The following is a 12,205-nucleotide window of genomic DNA, read 5'->3' on the forward strand; positions in this document are numbered from 1 at the left end:
ATGTTCCATGCTGTCCTCGAGCAATCATAACAGCACGCAAGGGAGCCGCAAGAGAATGAATGGATGGTGCACAAAGAGAGCAGTGAGCTCAGTCGGCAATCATGAAGACAGAAACATAAAGCAACAAAGGAAAGGAAACACATCCCCCCCCACCCCCGAAGGCAGTAACAGCAGCAAGAAAAACCATCAGTCCCAACCACGCGGCTTATTTTATGGAAACCTTAAAGTCATTTTCAAAATAGACTTCTTGTCCTCTGGGTGGGATTTTCTCAAGTAACAGAGTGCTTGATGCCGCTGGGATTTCCAAATATATCTTCAATCCAGAGTTTCCATTCACAGCTGCGAAATTCAGATTTTTGCATCAACTTGCCTTCTTCGGTGCTGCTTTCATCCATTCATTTGTTTACGGTCACTCAATGAATACTTATGGAAAAATGTACTATATGCCAGTCATTTTTTCGAAGTCCTATAGGTACAGAGGTAAACAAAGCAGCCTGCTTTCACAGAACTTTAATGGGGAAAGACAGACAAAGAAACAATAACAAAAAAATGCAGCCGGGCGCGATGGCTCATGTCTGTAATCCCAGCACTTCAGGAGGCTGAAGTGGGCGGACCACAAGGTCAGGAGATCAAGACCATCCTGGCCAATATGGTGAAACCCCATCTCTACTAAAAATACAAAAAATTAGCCAGGTGTGGTGGCACGCACCTGTAGTCCCAGCTACTTAGGAGGCTGAGGCAGGAGAATCACTTGAACCTGGGAGGTGGAGCTTGCAGTGAGCCAAGATCGTGCCACTGCACTCCAGCCTGGTGACAGAGCGAGACTCCGTCTCAAAAAAAATAAAAATAAAAACAATGCAATGGAGAATAGCTGTGATGAGAATAAAACAGCGCTTAGATTAGAAGTCAAGAAAGGCCTCTGTGGGGAGGTGGTGCTTGAACTGAAGAGAAGACACAGAGAAAGTAGACAAATGAGAATGTGGAGGAGATTCTCAGGCAGAAGGAAGAGAGGATGAGCTTAGCTGGGCAAGGTACACGAGCCAGGTCAGTGCAGGAGCATGCAAACTGTCACACAGGCTACCATCAGACGGATGCGGGGCAAGTGATGGGAGCCTAGGAGGGAAGAACTGGGAGTTTGAATTTTATTCCAAGGGAAGCCATTTGCTAGTTACATAGAAGAGGAGTGAATCTGATTTCCATTTATAAAGATCATTCCCTTCGTGATGCTGAAGGATAGGAGGAATACAGAATGGTAGGGTTGGGATAGTCTAATGACCCATTTCCCTCCTTAAATCAAGAAGATAATGTCTGAATTTAATCTGTTTCCTAAATGATCTAAGAAATAATGACATATCAGGGTAACCATGCTTTAGTCACTAGTAAATGATTTTAATTTAACTAAGCTTAGATAAGCTTAAATGTGATAGAATATATGGTATGATAAAAGGAGTTCGATTAATTTTTGTCATACAAAAATGAATATGATTTACCTACTATCTGTTACTAGATAATAATTTCAGTTGGTACTAACCCTTAGAGAAGCTGCGGGGAACAAGTGATACATTTTTGCACCAAGTAAGCTGAGATGGAGAAAATGTCCAGAGAACAGACTACAGATACACATCCCAGGAAGAAATGCAGGCTGTACAACCAGCTGTTCTTCAGATGCTCCGTCAAGGATACACAAGAACGGGAACAGTGTAGGCACCAGAAGCATCATCTTTGCATTTAGAAAATATCTCTTGGCTGGTTTATTTATGCAGAAATCACCTTTTCTGGAATTTAGGGCACAGTTGTGGAGAGCCCCTGGTCAAGGGCTGTTTGCCCTGAGCACGTGACAAGAAGGTAGTTGGGTTCCAAGTTCCATAGTCATAGATGTCTGACAATATCTATTATCCCACTATGTCTTCTCCCCCAACTTTCAATTTCTACTGAAAATTCAAAGACCATTATTTTGTGTTTATTATGCCTAGAATGACAGTATCTAGGATAGTGAGCTAGAAATAACTCATCACAGGGCCAGACGCGGTGGCTATGCCTGTAATCTCAGCACTTGGGAGGAGAGGTGGGTGTATCGCTTGAGCCCAGGAGTTTGAGACCAGCCTGGACAACATAACGAGACCTTGTCTCTACATAAAAATCAAAAAATTAGCTGAGGGTGGTAGTGCATGTCTGTGGCCCCAGCTATTCTTGAGGCTGAAATGGGAGGATTGCTTGAGCCCAAAAGGATGCAGTAAACTGTGATCATGCCATTGCTCTCCAACCTGGGCAACAGAGCAAGACTTTGTCTCAAAAAAAAAGAGAAAGAGAAAGAAGAGAAAGGAGAGAAAGAGAAAGAGACAGAGAGACAGAGAGGAAGGAAGAAGATACTCTGGAAGCTGAGGCAGAGAACTGCTTGAACCCGGGAGGCGGCGGTTGCAGTGAGCCGAGATCGCACCACTGCACTCCAGCCTGGGTGACAGAGCAAGAGTCCGTCTCAAAACAAGAAAAAAAAAAAAATAAGTGAGGATTCTGTAACCAGGTTGCCAGAGGAAGGGAGAGAGGGAGGGAATCACCACATATGAGCTATGTGTCCAGAAAACATTAACAACTGCCTCCTCTCAAAGGCGGGTACCTTAAGTCTGTTGATATTCTAGGCGTAGGACAAAACCAGAGAACAGGAGAAACCATTTTGCATGAGCACAGGGTAACACGTATGTATAATGAAACATCTTTAGAGAGTATGGGCAATTCATCCTTCTTTCTCCCACCTATAGCACTTAAAAACCACTAGAGGGCACAATTTTTTCTTTTCTGTTTTTAGTTTTATTTTTTTCCTTCAGGAAAGAGTCCTCACAGAAAACTGATAGTAAAAATAACCGTATTCTCTGTGCTGCTTTAGCAGAGTTAATAGTCTTCATATTCTCTGAAGAAGCATAAGCATGATCAATTCATTTTCCAAATATTGATGAATGGCCGAATACGTGACAGTGCATCTGCATCCCTAAGTAACCACAAGGAAGTTTGAGGAACTAATATTCTCTACCACGGATTTCACACATGATTCTGGGGGCCTCTTTTTCCCAGTGATCTTTGTTTCTCCTCTTCCTTCCCGTACTTCATTTTAATGTTAGGACACCCTCTGCACCCCATAGAGCCAACAAGCTGCCAAGATCCTTCTTCCCTTCTATCAAATCGGCTTTTAGTTTTATCCTTTCCTCTCTCTCCTTCCTGCTAAAATCCTAACACAGAGCTAAAACTCACTCTGAGTTTTTTCCAGTTACCAGTGTCTTCCTTCATTCTCTCCTGTACCTGGAGATGCCATTAATATTCTCAAAATACTGCTTCATCATGTCTCTGTACTACCAAGGACCTTATATTCATCTTCTAATATCATTTGAAAAAAGACTAAGTTCTCATCTTGACATTAAATTCTTTCCAATATCCTTGGCTTAACCCACTTTATCTTCTACTACCTAACATAAAAACTCCTCTCCAATCAACCCACTTAACGCTTTTGCAAAACATGATCCTAACCATTACGGTAGGTTTGGGATTGGTTGGCTGGTTGGTTGGTTATTTGGTTAGTCGAGTGTCAGTATAGTATATTGACTAAGAGTGAGGATTCTGTAACCAGATTGCCAGAGTTGGTGTTTCACCTCTGCCATATACTAGAGTTATAACTTAAGGTAAGTTACATCTTAGTGCTTCAGTTCCTTCATTTATGAAATGGAGACAATACTGGTATCTCATAGAGTTATTATGAGGATTAAAGGAGGTAATAGCTCAAGCTCTTTCAAGTGCCTGGTCCTGTTTAAGTGCTCATTGCATGTCAGCATACCTTATCTTTATTCCCAGAGTAGTGTCGAAAAACTCACAAAGGTGTGTAAAGGTAAATTGACTCTGCCATTCAGACTTCTAGGCTCTCTTCCAATCTACACAGTGAAATTATATGCCAAATTTCAAAACGAGAGCACACTTCATTTTTGCCAGTGCCAAATACATTGTTCCAGGTACACAGAAGTATTTTAACAAGCTTCAGTAAATCTCACACGTGTTGAATTCTAAAATAAATCATTGCTGAGCAAGCTCTCTCTGGATTAGAGTTTGCTGAGCCAATGTTGTATTTCTCTTGTAGGTGAAGAAGTTTTTGGTGGCAGTTCATGGAGCTTCCCTACACCAACTTGGAAATGGCATTCATTTTATTGGCTTTTGTTATCTTTTCCTTATTTACCCTGGCTTCCATCTACACTACTCCGGATGACAGTAATGAAGGTAAAAGAAGAAAAAAAGAAAAAAGCTCTTTGTGGCTACTGTGTACTTTTCCCTCCCTATCATCTTACTGTGTGTTGGGATTTGGTTTGGTTTCTATCCTGTGTGTGAGGATAACTTTGTTTTTGTTTTGTGGCATGTGTGTGCATGTGTGTTCATTCAACTATACATAGAAAGGAAAAGGATTAGAATTTTTTTGATGAGTTCTTGGTAAAGCCCAAACATTTTAAAAAATATGTAGAAGTATTTTAAAAACCCAGTACATTTTTTTCCTCATTGCCAGTAATAACATTTGTCAATAAGAGAAATATATAATTTCAATGATTGTGCTTAGTAGTTCAGGTCCTACCACATTTCAGACAAAATTGATAACTGGAGAAATGATACACTTGGGAACCAAAAATTTATATTTATTTGTGTGTATGTGTGTGTCTAAATATATGATTAGGAAATTATATATATTCATAGAGAATAAGATAAAATCATAAAAAGCAAATTGTATTTGTGCTTCCTAGCTTATCCCCAACCCTATCAATTCTTGACTATAAAATAAGTGCTGTCTATGAATTAAAAGACTATTCTATCCCATAGACATACAACACTATCATAACAAGGAAACAAAAAGCCACAGTAAATAGACATTCCAGATCATGCTGACTTGCAGATTGCAAAACATAATTGGAATCCATAAAATCTTTTTCCTGCTCACAATTATTTCCACTGTGTTAGTTTAAAATGGGTTTGGCTGAAAGAAAGAGGAAAACCAAAATAGCTGTTCCTTTAACTACAAAATAATGTATTTCTCTTACCAGGACAGGAAGCCTGGAGGTAGTGAGTTCAAGGCTGATGTGGCACTTAATAAAATCTTGGAACCCCGGTTACTTCTACCTTGATTCTTTCCATCTTCAACATAAATTTTAAAGAATCCACTTGCTGGGCACGGTGGCTCACACCTGTAATCCCAGCACTTCGGGAGTCCAAGGCGGGTGGATCACGAGGTCAGGAGATCAAGACCATCCTGACTAACACAGTGAAACCCTGTCTCTACTAAAAATACAAAAAAAAAAAAAAAAAAGCTGGGCATGGTAGCACACATCTGTAGCTTCAGCTACACAGGAGGCTGAGGCAAGAGAAGCACTTGAACACGGGAGGCAGAGGTTGCAGTGATCCGAGATCGCGCTACTGCACTCCAGCCTGGGTGACAGAGCAAGACTCTGTCTCAAAAAACAAAAATTAAAAATTAAAAAAGAATCCACTCAACCTGGAAAAACGGTTATCTCCTTTTGGTGACTTAAAAATTGATAAAAATGAAATTATTTAGCTCTAGTGGAAATGAGAATGAAGCAGGGCTGATTCTCCCAGTTTACTACACTGTTTACTGTCTATCTTATTTGCCTGTAAGCATAAAAACAATGGAAATGTTTATCAGGAGCTATATTAATTCATTCTTGCACTGTTATAAAGAAATACCTGAGACTGAGTAATTTATAAAGAAAAGTTTTAAGTTGCTTATAGTTCTGCAGGCTGTATAGGAAGCCTAGTGGCTTCTGTTTCTGTGAAAGTCTCAGAAAGCCTCCAATCATGGTGGAAGGCAAAGGGGTAGTGAGGCATCTCACATGGCCAAAGCAGGAGGAAGAGGGAGAAGGGCGAGGGGAGGTGCTACACACTTTTAAACAACCAGATCTCATGAGAACTCACTGCCATGACTATAGCACCAAGGGGCGTGGTGTTAAATCATGAGAAACTGCCCCCATGATCCAATCACCTCTCACCAGGCCCCACCTTCAACACTGGGTATTACATTTCAACATGAGATTCAGGAGGGGGCACAGACTCAAACCGTATCAGGAGCCTTCCATAAAAAAGGCAGAACACGAAACACTTTAGAGGTATTACTGTGTTTAATCTTAAAACAATCCCATGAGATGAGTAATAATAACCCCACTATTTCACAAGCAAGGATATTGAAGTTTTAACTTTACCATAGGTCACTCAGCTAATAAGACAGAGAGCCAGAAGTTGATCTCCAGCTTATAGGACTCCAGAATCTGGAGTGTGCATAACCAGCACACTTTCTCTTCAGATAACCTTGAAAAAGATACATGGCTTAAAAAAAAAAAAAAAAGCATATATACTTCTCTTTCTTTCTACAAAGGGCTTAAATTGGCTAAAAAAGATATAACAAGATACAACTTAATTTTTAATAAGTAGATAAGGACATCCAGGCAAAAGGAAAAATTAGGGTAGGAAAAAAATGGGTGAACTCGGTAGGGAGAAGGAGGCTGGCATACCATTTCAGCACAGAGCACAGATTTGTGATTAGTCACTCCTGGATTCATGTCCTGGCTTTGCCATTGGGTAATTCTGCCTTTGGAAAAATCATACAAATTATCAAAGCCTCTGTGTTAGTCTATTCTCATGCTGCTAATAAGAACATACCCAAAACTGGGTAATTTATAAAGGAAGAAGGTCTATTTGACTCACAGTTCAGCATGGCTGGGGAGGCCTCAGGAAACTTACAATTGTGGTGGAAGAGGAAGCAAATAGGTCCTTCTTCACTTGGTGGCCAGAAGAAGAAGAATGAAGTTGGGGGAAAGGCCCTTATAAAACCATCAGATCTCATGAGAACTCACTCACTATCAGGTGAACAGCATGGAGGTAACTGCCCCCATGATTCTATTGCCTCCACCTTGTCCCTCCCACAACACGTGGGGATTATGGGCACTGCAATTGAAGATGAGATTTGGATGGGGACACAGCCAAACCATATCAGCCTCCATTCCCTCATCCGTGTATTGGGGATAATAATACTACCTGCCCCGCAGAGTTGAAGTGAGAATTAAATAAAATAAAGCATCTAAAATGCTGAAGGGTGACTTGTGGAGTCTTCTTCTTGGGAGTCTTCATGATTAGAAATTTAGATAGAGCAATAAGGGTCATCATCATGAAAAATATTTATTACAAAACCAATACAGCTTGTATTCACTTAATCCACACACTGGGTCAATGTCTTTGTTTTAAATATCTAGTAACACAATACATTCCACACAAATCAATTACAAGGTGACATCACACATGTCACAAAAGATAAAAATCTGATGTAAGGGAAGGTAAAGTTAGGGTCACTGGAATCCTTCAGGCAAAGCCACTGACAAATGAGTGCTTAACAGAATTAGACCACCTATCCAATCAAGAAGAGATGGGCACATAAGCACCCCAAAATAGTGTGAAGTGAATGCCAAAGAAGTGAAAGACATCTCAGAAAATTAATGATGCTTTGAATTTTTTTGCTAATGGTATCCTCTATAGAATTATGCTATGATAATCACAAGTAACAAGAGGAGTATTGTGTGGAGCTATGATGCAAATGTATCAGAAAAGTGATACTCCCCAACCCACCCAAATCAACATCTCATCCATTCTTTGTCTAAAACTAACTTCCAGTTGCAATTACAAACTGCATTTTATTAAATGAGTAACATAATTTTATTTTCATTATTTTTAGTTTCAAGTTTCAATATAAAGTTTCATTCAAAGTTTTTTTTTTAATTTTTATTTTTTGCTATTTTGTATTAAATTTTGCCCTGGCTCAAGTAAATTCACTTTAATTGATCTATTCCAGTACCATTTATTCTCAGATTAAAAAGAAATTACCTGTTACAGAATGATATCCTCAACAATGTTAGCCAACATCAGTTATCATCCAAGGAACTAGCTGGAGGCATGCTCTTAAGTTTACTTACTTAGAGGAAATGGGCCAGACATTTGGGTCTTTTCTTTCTTTCTTTTTTTTTTTTTTTTTTTTTTTGAGACGGAGTCTTGCTTTGTCACCCAGGCTGGACTGCAGTGGCCGGATCTCAGCTCACTGCAAGCTCCGCCTCCCAGGTTCACGCCATTCTCCTGGCTCAGCCTCCCGCGTAGCTGGGACTACAGGCGCCCGCCACCTCGCCCGGCTAGTTTTTTGTATGTTTTAGTAGAGACGGCGTTTCACCATGTTAGCCAGGATGGTCTCGATCTGCTGACCTCGTGATCCGCCCGTCTCGGCCTCCCAAAGTGCTGGGATTACAGGCTTGAGCCACCGCGCCCGGCCTGGGTCTTTTCTTTCTTTAAAGTCAGCCCAGAGGAGAAAACTGACAACACTGAACTTTATCTGAGCTCTGTGCTTCTGGAAAGCAGGTATAGTCCAGAAATTCCCCCAACCTTTTATTTTCTGAAATCTCCTCACTCTTATTTTGCAGGAAATGTCTTAAGGAAAAGAACTACCTTTCCCCTTAAGACACAGATAAGACTCACTGTCCACTCTTTCTCCTGACTTCCCTAAGACCCATGAAGGCTCGCTTGTTTGCCTGAGCCTTGGACAAATACAGACCTTTCCTTTTTTGCCTGAAGCTGCAGACCAGCACAGACACAGACCTTTCAACTCCCTGTTCTTTGTCTCACAAATGATTTAGCTGAGATTTGAACAGTTTGTCCTTCTGAAACTAGCCAGACAGAGCTAAACATTTGCCTTACAGATATTTGAATGAGACTTCTCCTGATTGCAAAACAATCCCAATTGTAAATCATCTCACCTATAACTTTTCTACTCCTCTCTATAAAATTCTAAAATAAAACTACCCTGCCAAGCTACTTGATCTCTGGATTTGAGGTGCTCTCCCTATAGTAATAGTTTGAATACAATCAATCTGCTTCCTTGTGCGTACACGCGTGCATGTGTGTGTGTGTGTGTGTGTGTCTTTGACAAAACACAATCTGGTCCCTATATATGACAAACTGGTGTGGATATGATAAAAAAATAATATAGTTGCTTAGTGGGATTACAACTATTTCTGGCATGGAGAAAAGAGACAATGGCTCACTAGAAAAGAATCGCATTAGGGGCTCTAGTTTAGAGATGTTGGAACTTGTTTCAGTAAAACCCGCTTCCAGACCTGCTCCCTCACCTACAACATATTTACCCACGTGTGTGCAGCTGAAATGAGAGTTTCATAAACTCAGCCTCTCTACAGGTGATACACTCTAGTATTTTCTTTTCTGTGTTGTTCTTTTTTGCAAGGCTGGTGGCAATTCACCTAAACTACATGTCAATCTCCCAGGCAGAAACCTTCTCTAATTGGCCATAGCCTGCAGAATAAAATGAAAATTTCCAAGGCTCTTGAGCATTCTTATTCCAAGTAGAAAATGTCCACCTGTCCACCAATAATCCCCTCCTCCCCAACTACTTGAATCTTACTTATTCTTCAAATAAGTCGTTTTCTCTCTTCTTTATTCAGTCTAACCCAAAATGAACTCCCTCTCTGTGGAACTTTCATAGAGCATTTTAAAATTTCACTAATTTGGTGCTTATCTTCATCACCTTGTACTATTGGTTATGTTTAGATAAGTAGGAAGAGAGACTATAAAATAATGAATTAGAGTTCCATGATTTGTTACTTGACTTGGTTGACCATTCACCAAGTATAGTTTTTTACATGCTGTCTGTAAGAAGGCACTGTAAAGGCATGGGCACAGATGAAAAATTAGCCAATTACCAGTCTTGCCCTTAAAGTGTAGAGTCTCATAGGAGAGAGAACACAGGTAGAAAACTACAAGATGAGCCGGGCGCGGTGGCTCACGCCTGTAATCCCAGCACTTTGGGAGGCCAAGGCGGGCGGATCACGAGGTCAGGAGATCAAGACCACCCTGGCTAACACAGTGAAACCCCATCTCTGCTAAAAACACAAAAAAGTAGCCGAGCGTGGTGGCAGGAGCCTGTAGTCCCAGCTACTCGGGAGGTTGAGGCAGGAGAATGGTGTGAACCCGGGAGGCGGAGCTTGCAGTGAGCCTAGATCGTGCCACTGTACTCTAGCCTGGGTGGCAGAGCGAGACTCCGTCTCAAAAAAAAATGAAAACTAAAAGGTGATAATTCCTATTCACATAAAAATAAAATGATTCATCCCTGTGCGAAGCCTTTCTTTGAATGGCCAAAAATAAAATAGCAAACTAACAAAAGCGTGTTTTAAAGATAATAAGAAATCACACTTTGCATGTCATCTAGAATGTAAGCTCCATAATACAGATTTGGACTGTTTAACCACTGCTCATCTCAGCACCTAGAACACTATTTGGGACATAGGTGGTTTTCAGTAACTCTTTACTGAATAAATTAATAAATACCTACAGCTTATTTCTTTAGGGAATCTCAATGTATGAGTTTCACATTTCATGACCATTATACATCATCTTTCTCATTTATTCTGTAGCTCTTCCTACCACTTTTTACCTAATAATAGTTCATGTTGCTTTATCTATATTAATCATTTAATCCTAAGATTAGGCCTATGAGGCAGGTATTGTTATAATACTACACTAAATCTAAAATCCTCAGAAATACTCATTAGGATCTCATGGACTTGTATATGAGTAGAATCACAGGCTGATTTATGCACAAAGATAACATATGGGCTATTCATAAACCTCCTTCTTGAAAACTCAGTGACATGAAGCACAAATTAATTCAAAATAACACAAATCAATGTAGAGAGGCTTTTCATGATGGTCTTCAATGTATATTTGATCAACTTTCTGTAATGTTCAGGTTTGATATATTCATGAATTGAAAATGGATTTTAATGTCTGTCAAACAAAACATGACCAGGACAGGCATGCCCTCGGGGCAGAAGAAATTATATTCTGCATGCCAAAGTCAAATATAAATGGCGTGGTGTATTTCCATTTTTTGTGTTACCCAGACCACTGCTTCCCTGTATTTTCTTAAATTATAAAGAATCATTTTGCACCTATTTCATTGTTCTTTAGTTTTTAAATTTACCACTGTGAAGCTGCAGTATCCGATTAGAAGAGATTAGTATAACAGTCTCTTTGTATCTCTAGAGGTAGCACATAGTGACGCAGCAGTAGCAGCTCTTTCCTGCCTGAATTATATTGCTGTCCACCTGCACGCTAGGCCCCGTCTTTGAAAGTTGTCTGGTGTAATGACCAGTAGGAAGTGATAAAATGTAACTGACCCATCAGGGAATTATAAGGATATTCTGGGAAGGTAATGATCCTTCATCAAAGGTGTGTCCAGCCTCTTGACAAACAGTAGCTATCCAGCATCCCCATGCCAGACACTCCCTTCCAGAATAGCTGTAACTGCCAGGTGAACAGTCTTGGTGACTTTGTCCATGATGCACAGAGCTTTAGAGAAAGCAAGCCCAAGGCTGGCAGACCCCCAGTCCAGATTAGAATCAACTTTATAATTTTAGAAAGTCTTAGGTTTTAAAACTTGATGTCTATTAAGACTTCATTTAGATATTACAGATATTGCTGTTGTCCAACTGAGTCAACGTGGCCAAAAGGCCCTACAGCATTACAGCACAGAAAGGTATCTGTTCATAAAGAAAAATTGCCACTGCTGTGATTCTATATTAATCAGACAGCAATAAGCATGTTTGTTATTTAAGAAGATCCCTACCATTTTTTCAAAGCTGGCCTCACAAACCAGAGTCAAAGTCATAAACCTGGCCACATGCAGTGGCTCACGCCTGTGATCCCAGTCCTTTGGGAGGCCAAGGCAGGAGGATGGCTTGAGCCCAGAAGTTTGAGATCAGCCTGGGCAACATAGTGAGACCTCGTCTCTATTTATAAATAAATAAATAAACAAACAAACAAACAAACATAAACCTTTCAGCACTCAAGAGTAGTGAGGCAAAATCAAGTAGGGAAGCTACAAGTTTTACCCATGTAAATAGATTAAAAAAAAATTTTTTTTGCAATGTCACTTCATTCTTCTCCAAAATCAACATTAAGCACAAAACAAAAGTTTAATATACACCTCTAATAATATACAAAGTGATTTGATAGTACCAGCACACATTGAGAGAGTTACATGTGATGACTCGATGAAAAATTTCTTCCCTTGGTACACAATTTGGGTTGTCTGCAAAATAAGAACTGATGATATCTATAGCAC

This window comes from Macaca mulatta, chromosome 5 (genome assembly GCF_049350105.2).
Source record: "Macaca mulatta isolate MMU2019108-1 chromosome 5, T2T-MMU8v2.0, whole genome shotgun sequence".
Taxonomy (NCBI): Eukaryota; Metazoa; Chordata; class Mammalia; order Primates; family Cercopithecidae; genus Macaca; species Macaca mulatta.